Source organism: Microcaecilia unicolor, chromosome 11 (genome assembly GCF_901765095.1).
Source record: "Microcaecilia unicolor chromosome 11, aMicUni1.1, whole genome shotgun sequence".
In the NCBI taxonomy this organism is placed as follows: domain Eukaryota; kingdom Metazoa; phylum Chordata; class Amphibia; order Gymnophiona; family Siphonopidae; genus Microcaecilia; species Microcaecilia unicolor.
This window is the reverse complement of record NC_044041.1, coordinates 187,660,961-187,668,759: the sequence shown is the minus strand read 5'-3', so window position 1 is coordinate 187,668,759 and position 7,799 is coordinate 187,660,961.

The following is a 7,799-nucleotide window of genomic DNA, read 5'->3' as shown; positions in this document are numbered from 1 at the left end:
TCATTCCATAATGTTACTTTTCGTGATCCTGATCAACACCTGGCCAATGATGCACAAGATGAAATTTAATATACATCCTCATTCTCTGCTTCTCTAGATTTGTCCTTCATTACCAGATTCCTGTGTCCTTTTATAATCTTTTGGGTGCGTATTTGAACTGCTGGTGGTCAGTGTTTTTAGAATTGAGACCCAGACTTTCAGTGCAGGACCATATCCGGGTCAGAGGCAGTACCAGGAAGCTAGGCATATATAGCCAATAATCAATACCATACCCATGAAGCCAATCAGGGAACAATAGGGTGGCTATTTAAGCAGCCCTGCTTGCCCAGTTTGCTATATGAGCACCAGTCATGAATAGCGCCGATGCCCACATAATTCTTGGTTTTGCCCAGGCTCTGTCCCCAGGCAATGGTCAGAGGGGATATTCACTGGCACTGCCTGTTCAAGTGCCACTAAATATCCATCCCCTCCTGACCCACTCAGCGCGATTTAACCAGTCAGGTGTCTGGTTAAATCGTTTTGAATATTGCATGCTATATTTTACCAAAGGAAAAAAAGCACAGCTGGGCCTTCAAGACTGAGACAACAGGAGTCCTTTATTAATATCAGACCCGACATGGGCCGTGTTTCGGCGTGAACAACGTCTGCCTCAGGGGTCTCAAGACTTCAATCGCAGAAACTCCTGACGGCGTAAGACAGGAGTTTCTGCGATTGAAGTCTTGGGACCCCTGAGGCAGGCGTTGGTCACGCCGAAACGCGGCCTGTGTCGGGTCTGATATCAATAAATGACTCCTGTTGTCTCAGTCTTGAAGGCCCAGCTGTGCTTTTTTTGTTTGCTATTTGTGAATACTGTTTTACCCTCTCTGGTTACTGTATTCTATATTTTACCCAAATAAAATGTTTAGTGCACACAGTAAAAAATGGCAGGTGGAGACCCACGTGGTCCATCCAGTCTGCCCAATAAAGTGGGCCAGAACCATGGCCGCCACTCTGTGTGGGGTTCCAGCCACCCATGTTTAAATGCTGGCTGTCAAGTCTCCACAATGCCAATCATAGAGGCAGCCAAACAGGATGAGTCTTGGTTATAACCATATATCCCCTAGTACTGCTGACAGTATTCAACTTACCAGTCAAAATGTCTTCCCCTCCCCCCTGAGCTGCACAGCACCCTCACTCACAAGACAATAAAGTGATCTACAACACTGGAGTTGCCGAAGCTTCACCTGCCTTTTGCCATTTGCAGGACACAGACCATAGAAGTCTGTCCGGCATCGGCCTCAGTTCCCCCATGCTGGATTTGGCCAATCATCTTTCAGTCTCTTGCCATTTGCAGGATACAGACATAAGTACACAAGTGTTGCCATACTGGGACAGAGCAGCTCAGTCCATCAAGCTCAGAATCCTGTTTCCAACAGTGGCCAGTCCAGGTCACAAGTATCTGGCAAGATCCCCAAACCGTACATTTTATGCTGCTTATTTTAGAAATAAGAAGTGGATTTCCCCCAAGTCCATCTTAATAATGGCTTATGGAGCTATCCAAACCTTTTTAAATCCCGCTAAGCTAACCGCTTTTACCACATTCTCTGATAATGAATTCCAGAGTTTAATTACATGTTGAGTGAACAAAGTCTGTCTGGCATCAGTCTCCGTTCCCACTACTTTCCCAATATAACACCTCAACAGCCATGTTATATTCCCATCCTCTTTCTATTTAGGCACCCCCGTGTCTATCCCATGCATCTTGTTTAATTTGCTCACCATTTTTAACTCTACCACCTCTCCTGGAAGGGCTCGCCAATCTTTTGTTAGTCATGACCACAATTTGCATGGTCACTGAAAGCGCGTGACCCTTGGAGGGTCGGGACAATACTGTCCAATATAGCACCCACTCAGGCTGTGACCCCATACGTGAGTATCATGACCTTGTTTGGGGTTATGACCCCCAGATTGGAAAGCTCTGACTTAGTAAATTGTTCTTTCTTTGCTCCTGCTGCTTAGCTGTAGCCCCTCATCAGAGCACAGAGGTCTCTGCATGCCATAAAATCTCATCTGAAGTCCAGCACATTCACAGCCAGGCTCCTCCTGCAGCCTTCTGGTCCTGGCGTTCTTCTCTTTCCGTCATCCTAATGAACCCACTTTCACGCCGAGATTGTAAAGCAGATGCCGCAGATCCGGAGCTGGCAAATGCAACTGAAGAAGGCTTATGAAATCCATTCAAACATTGACTCGGACAACTCAGTGGTTCTTGGATCTGGACAAAACATTGCTATGAAAATGCTGTCCATTAACCAAGCAGATCTTCCCAGCTCATTAACCGACAATAACAGAATACAAGGCTTTTATCTTCTGCTACACATTGATCTGTATCATCACATACTATAACACCCCCCAAAATTAATAAACATGCACAGAGCCAGGTATTTCTGAGCTTCCTTCCAATGCCTTTATTTTCTTTTATAAATGGGCACAACACAGAAATAATTAAAAATATATATATAGAAAGAGAGACAGTACCATTACAGTGCTAGCTTCATTGGCAAAGACATTTTAACTCTTATTAACCTCTCTTCACTTTATTTTCTTTCAAGTTTTGGCCTTTGACTTGGAACAAAAACAATTAAAACAGTTTTAACAGACACTATGAAGCATTAAAGTACTAAAACTCAAGAAGAGTTATGTACATACAAAAAAAATCTGTTTAAGATTATGTGTTCTATTCAAAATATTTACATGCAGGTTTCGTTCTTGTATTGGTTGAATAGTTGAACACCCTAAAATTCACCTACTATCAAAAGAATTTCAATTCCTTCCCCATTTCAGTTCAGCTCGGGAAGGTTAAGAGTCTTTAGGTCATCTGGCAAGAAAACAATTTGCTCTATTTCAAGGTCTCTTTTGGATTTTGTACACGATTTTCTCATTTATTTACAGGATCACATAGGCATGTCGTCTGTCCGGCAAAATGAACAGAAACCCAACCGCAAAACTGTCCTGCCTGTGCAACCCCTGGTCATTGCCGGGTTCAAAGCCAGTCCTGATTCTCTAAGGCTGCCTCCATTATCGTGGTGAAGCTAATTGTTTATGAATTAATGCATTCTTTGATTGATAATGTAGCCTAGTTATGTTTTTAAATCTCCAGAGCACTGATCATATATCTTTGTCAGCGACCATCAGTGAGTCGCTCTGACATGGATCTAAGTGTTTCAAATGTATGCTGCTTTAGGTTAAAACTAAAATAAAGCCCCTGGTAAGAAACGAACCAAAGGTTTACTGAAATATGCATTTGTAAATATGATGTACATTTCTTCACATAAGAGAATGGTACCTTCCTTTCTGCATGTCCATTTGGGGTAAAATAATTCTAAAAATATGTTGGCATATGATGATGGGGACCCATTTGAAAGGTTACACAATCGAGCATCTGCAGATTTACTCTTATGTTGCTTCATTACAAAGTATCAAGACCTTTAAAGAATCTGGGGCCCATTTACGAAAGCCATGTGGTAATTTCATTTTTTACGTGCGCCAGAAAATATATTTTATTTTCTGGCACGAGGCGAAAACTGGGCAGTAACTCCGACTTGACATGCGTAGGCGATTACCGCACGGTTAACGTGAGAGACCTTATCGGTAAGTCAATGGCTAGCGGTAAGGTCTCAGACCCAAAATGGATGCGAGGTCATTTTTAGTTTGCCGTCCATTTTCGGCAAAAATTTTAAAAAGGCATTTTTTTTTTGCAGGCGCGCTGAAAAATGGATCTGCGCATTCCCCAAACCCGTGCCTACACTATCGCAGGCCATTTTTCAGCGTACCTTAGTAAAAAGACTCCCCTCTGTTTTTCTCAAGACCGACCCAACCACTAGAATGCTGCACCTGAATCCCTGGAGTTCTGCACTGCTCTGCAGTTCTTGAAGAAAACAGTTAGAACAGTACTGCGCTACCCAGCCCACTTTAGATCGCAAAATCAATGGGGCAGAGAACACCCATAAAGCCATTGTGTGGGGCTGAAATACAATGTGCTTATTAATTAAGGATACAAAGGTGAACATTTGAACGTGGCTCCCTGAGAAAGCACACCATGGAAGCTCCCTGTGCAGCGCAACTGCTGCACCCCGAGTGTGCCATTTGTATGGATGTCTATACAGGGGGTAGTGTGAGATCCGTTCCATGTGCCTTCATTAAGCCTTTCAACTTCTACCTTTATGGTGCTCATTTCAAAGCCACTGTTCTTTCCAAGAGTCCCTGAGGAGCTCTTGCTTGCCTATCACTGCTCTGCATTATATCAGGGGTTTACCCTAGTGAGACATGCAACCATTGAGACAATAACCAATATTGTTTATGCTTTAGCCTATATGTCTTTCATTAGCACCAGAAATACACATTATCAGCTGTTATAATATAATCTTCATTGTGGGTCCCAATGTATTTTCTGGAATCTGAGGTATCTTGTAATATATCCCACCCCCAGTGTACTAAACAACTCACAACCCAGGAGGGTTGTGTGGGTGACAAACAGGAAGCCTACGATGCTTTTATCCTAGAAAGCCTGCTAAGATACAATCAAATCTCATGCCAGACCAATGTTCTCTTGACTTTTCTATACAGGGACAATGAATATAAAAACATCAGAATCCCATCATGCACAACAAGGACTTGCTTCATAATCAGAATGGCTCCCATATCTACAAGTCAATTTGTACACTTACAATTTTTTTTTCCAGTGTCTGCGCGTTCAGTAAGTTCCAAGCATTTCCTAAATCTCCATACATGGACTTCCATCCCAAAATCTGTTCGTCCTTATGAAACGGTCTGGTGAAAGTGTGCTACAGAATGGATGTATAACACAATTCAACACTAAGTTCATTTCCTATTGAACTGAAGTGAGTAGCACCAGTGACAAACCTTCTTCTAAGTTCCTTAGGAGTCCATTATTTCAAGATGAATTTTGATGTTGCTTGTTCTGAATTACCCAGCTGTGTGCACGTGACTTTGATTTAGAAACACAACAGGCGAGTCCAACGTGTTCCGAGTTTTTGTGTGCGTCTGTACAAATTATTAAAACAAATGTCTTACTTGGATGAAACTGATGTATAACCATGAGATCCTTGGGCAAGACGAATGTGAATGATCAATAAGTCCCAGTTCATATCTGCTCATTTCCCCACTTCAAGTTATTGGTGGGAATTTTCCAAAGAATAGATATGGATACCAGCAGCCAGTTACCTGTATTAAGTTTCTAATGAGTATTTTCAGCTTCTGTATGGATAGTGGTGGGCTAAAAATATATCTAACCACTCCACCAGTACACATATTAGTAAAGGGATGGAGCAAGAAAGAACTAAAAAGGCCTTCCTCAGGATTTAGCTAGCGGTAATGAAATACACGTGATGTCTAACACCTTGCCGCTTGCTGTTGGCAAGGTGTTAGACATCACGTGTATTTCATTAAAGCTAGCTAAGAATCCCCACACATCCAATAGAAGACTCCTGAGGAAGGCCTTTTTAGGCCGAAACACGACTCATGTCGAGTCTCGGATGGTGCAATAAAGCCAGCCTTCTTTTTGACGTGGTCTGCTGCTTTTTCTTGTGTCACCCTCATTGTGTTTGACTTGTTGTAGTGACTGCAAGGGTTACTGTTCTTCTGTTTTGTTTTTGCAAGAAAACTATTCACAGAGGAGGGAATTCAATAAATAAATGGCACTGAAACTTACATGCCAAAATAATTCTGCGCTATCTAGAATAGCATGTAGCCTAAATCCTGTGCCTAACTCTTGGCTGTTGGACTTCTGCCTGCTGAACTCTAGTGTAAATGCCGGCGCCCAAGTAAGGCACGGTTAGGCAGTAGTCAGAATGCCCCTGACGTGCCCATGGCCATGCCCCCTTTTGAGATATGGGCCATGGAGATTAGACGCCATGCCTTACAGAATAGCATATATCCAGATGTGCACACAAATGTAATGAGTGCCAACTGCCGTCAATAATTGGTTGTTAGCACTCAATTATTGATCGTTCCGAGCTCATTGTCCAGTTATTTGCGCGCGCATCTCAGAAGCACCAGATATGATGGTGCACTATGGGTGGGAAGTACCGCCAGGCTGCTGCAGTTGCCCGGCGGTACTTCCTGTTTAGCTAGCGGTAAGCTCGCGTTGGGCTTACCGGTGATTAGTAAAAGGGGCCCTAAGTTGCATGTGTATTTCTGGAATTTAGGTGTAAGCACATATGCCAGTTCTATGGCTGGTGTAATTGTTTGAGCCTAACAGTATAAGTTCATACATACCATGTTATCCTTTCCAGAATAGGTGCCTGTATGTTTTAGAACTATCCCCAAAGCATCCCAGACTCTGTTTACACTACATGACCTACCAAGTGCATTCTCTTCTAAATGCTTTTACCCACTGTCCAAAAAAATCAAGACTCATTTTAGAAATCCAGAATATTAGAGTTGGAAAACAGTTTTCAAAGATATCATAAGTACATAAGCATTGCCGTGCTGGGACAGACCAAGGGTCCATCAAGCCCAGCACCCTGTCACCGACAGCGGCCAAAAGAACAAGCAATTTGTCCCGCCCATCCTAGAAATACTGTATTCCCTCGTCCATTCAATAACATTCTATGGCTTTTTCCTCCAGGAAGCCGTCCAACCCTTTTTGGAAGTCCGCTAAGTTAACCGCCTTAAACCACCTTTTCCAGCAGCGAATTCCAGAGTTTAACTACGCGCTGAGTGAAGAAAAATTTCCTCCGATTTCGTTTTAAATTTACCACACTGCAGCTTCATCGCATGTCCCCTTGTCCTAGTATTTTTGGAAAGCGTAAACATACGCTCCACATCGACCCGTTCCATTCCACTCATTATCTTATAGACCTCTATCATATCTCCCCTCAGCCGCCTTTTCTCCAAGCTGAAGAGCCCCATCCACTAATCATGGATCTGGGTATCTCGGTCCCTGGGTATCAAATCTGCCCTGGAAACGGACACCAAGAAGATGATTCCAGATGGCTTATGTGTTCTCTGCACAAGTAAACGGCAGGGTTACACATGCAAATCAGATTACACATATAGGTACTGATTTAGGAAAAGACACTGTAAGATGTATATGCTAACCCTCCATTGCCCCTGGTACAAATAAGTACCTGTATATAATATGTAAGCCGCATTGAGCCTGTCATGAGTGGGAAAGCGCAGGGTACAAATGTAACAAAAATAAAATAGATACTATTGGAGATTCTACATGGAATGTTGCTACTATTGGAGATTCTACATGGAATGTTGCTATTCCACTAGCAACATTCCATGTAGAAGGCTGCGCAGGCTTCTGTTTCTGTGAGTCTGACGTCCTGCACTTACGTGCAGGACGTCAGACTCACAGAAGCAGAAGCCTGCGCGGCCACATTGGTGATCTGCAAGGGCCGACTTCTACATGGAATGTTGCGCTAGTGGAATAGCAACATTCCATGTAGAATCTCAAATAGTAGCAACAGTGGAGGAGTGGCCTAGTGGTTAGGGTGGTGGACTTTGGTCCTGGGGAACTGAGGACCTGAGTTCGATTCCCACTTCAGGCACAGGCTTGACGGAGTTTAAAAAGGGGTTAGATAGATTCCTAAAGGACAAGTCCATAGACCGCTATTAAATGGACTGGAAAAATTCCTCATTTTTAGGTATAACTTGTCTGGAATGTTTTTACGTTTGGGGAGCGTGCCAGGTGCCCTTGACCTGGATTGGCCGCTGTCGGTGACAGGATGCTGGGCTAGATGGACCTTTGGTCTTTCCCAGTATGGCACTACTTATGTACTTATGCAGTTCCT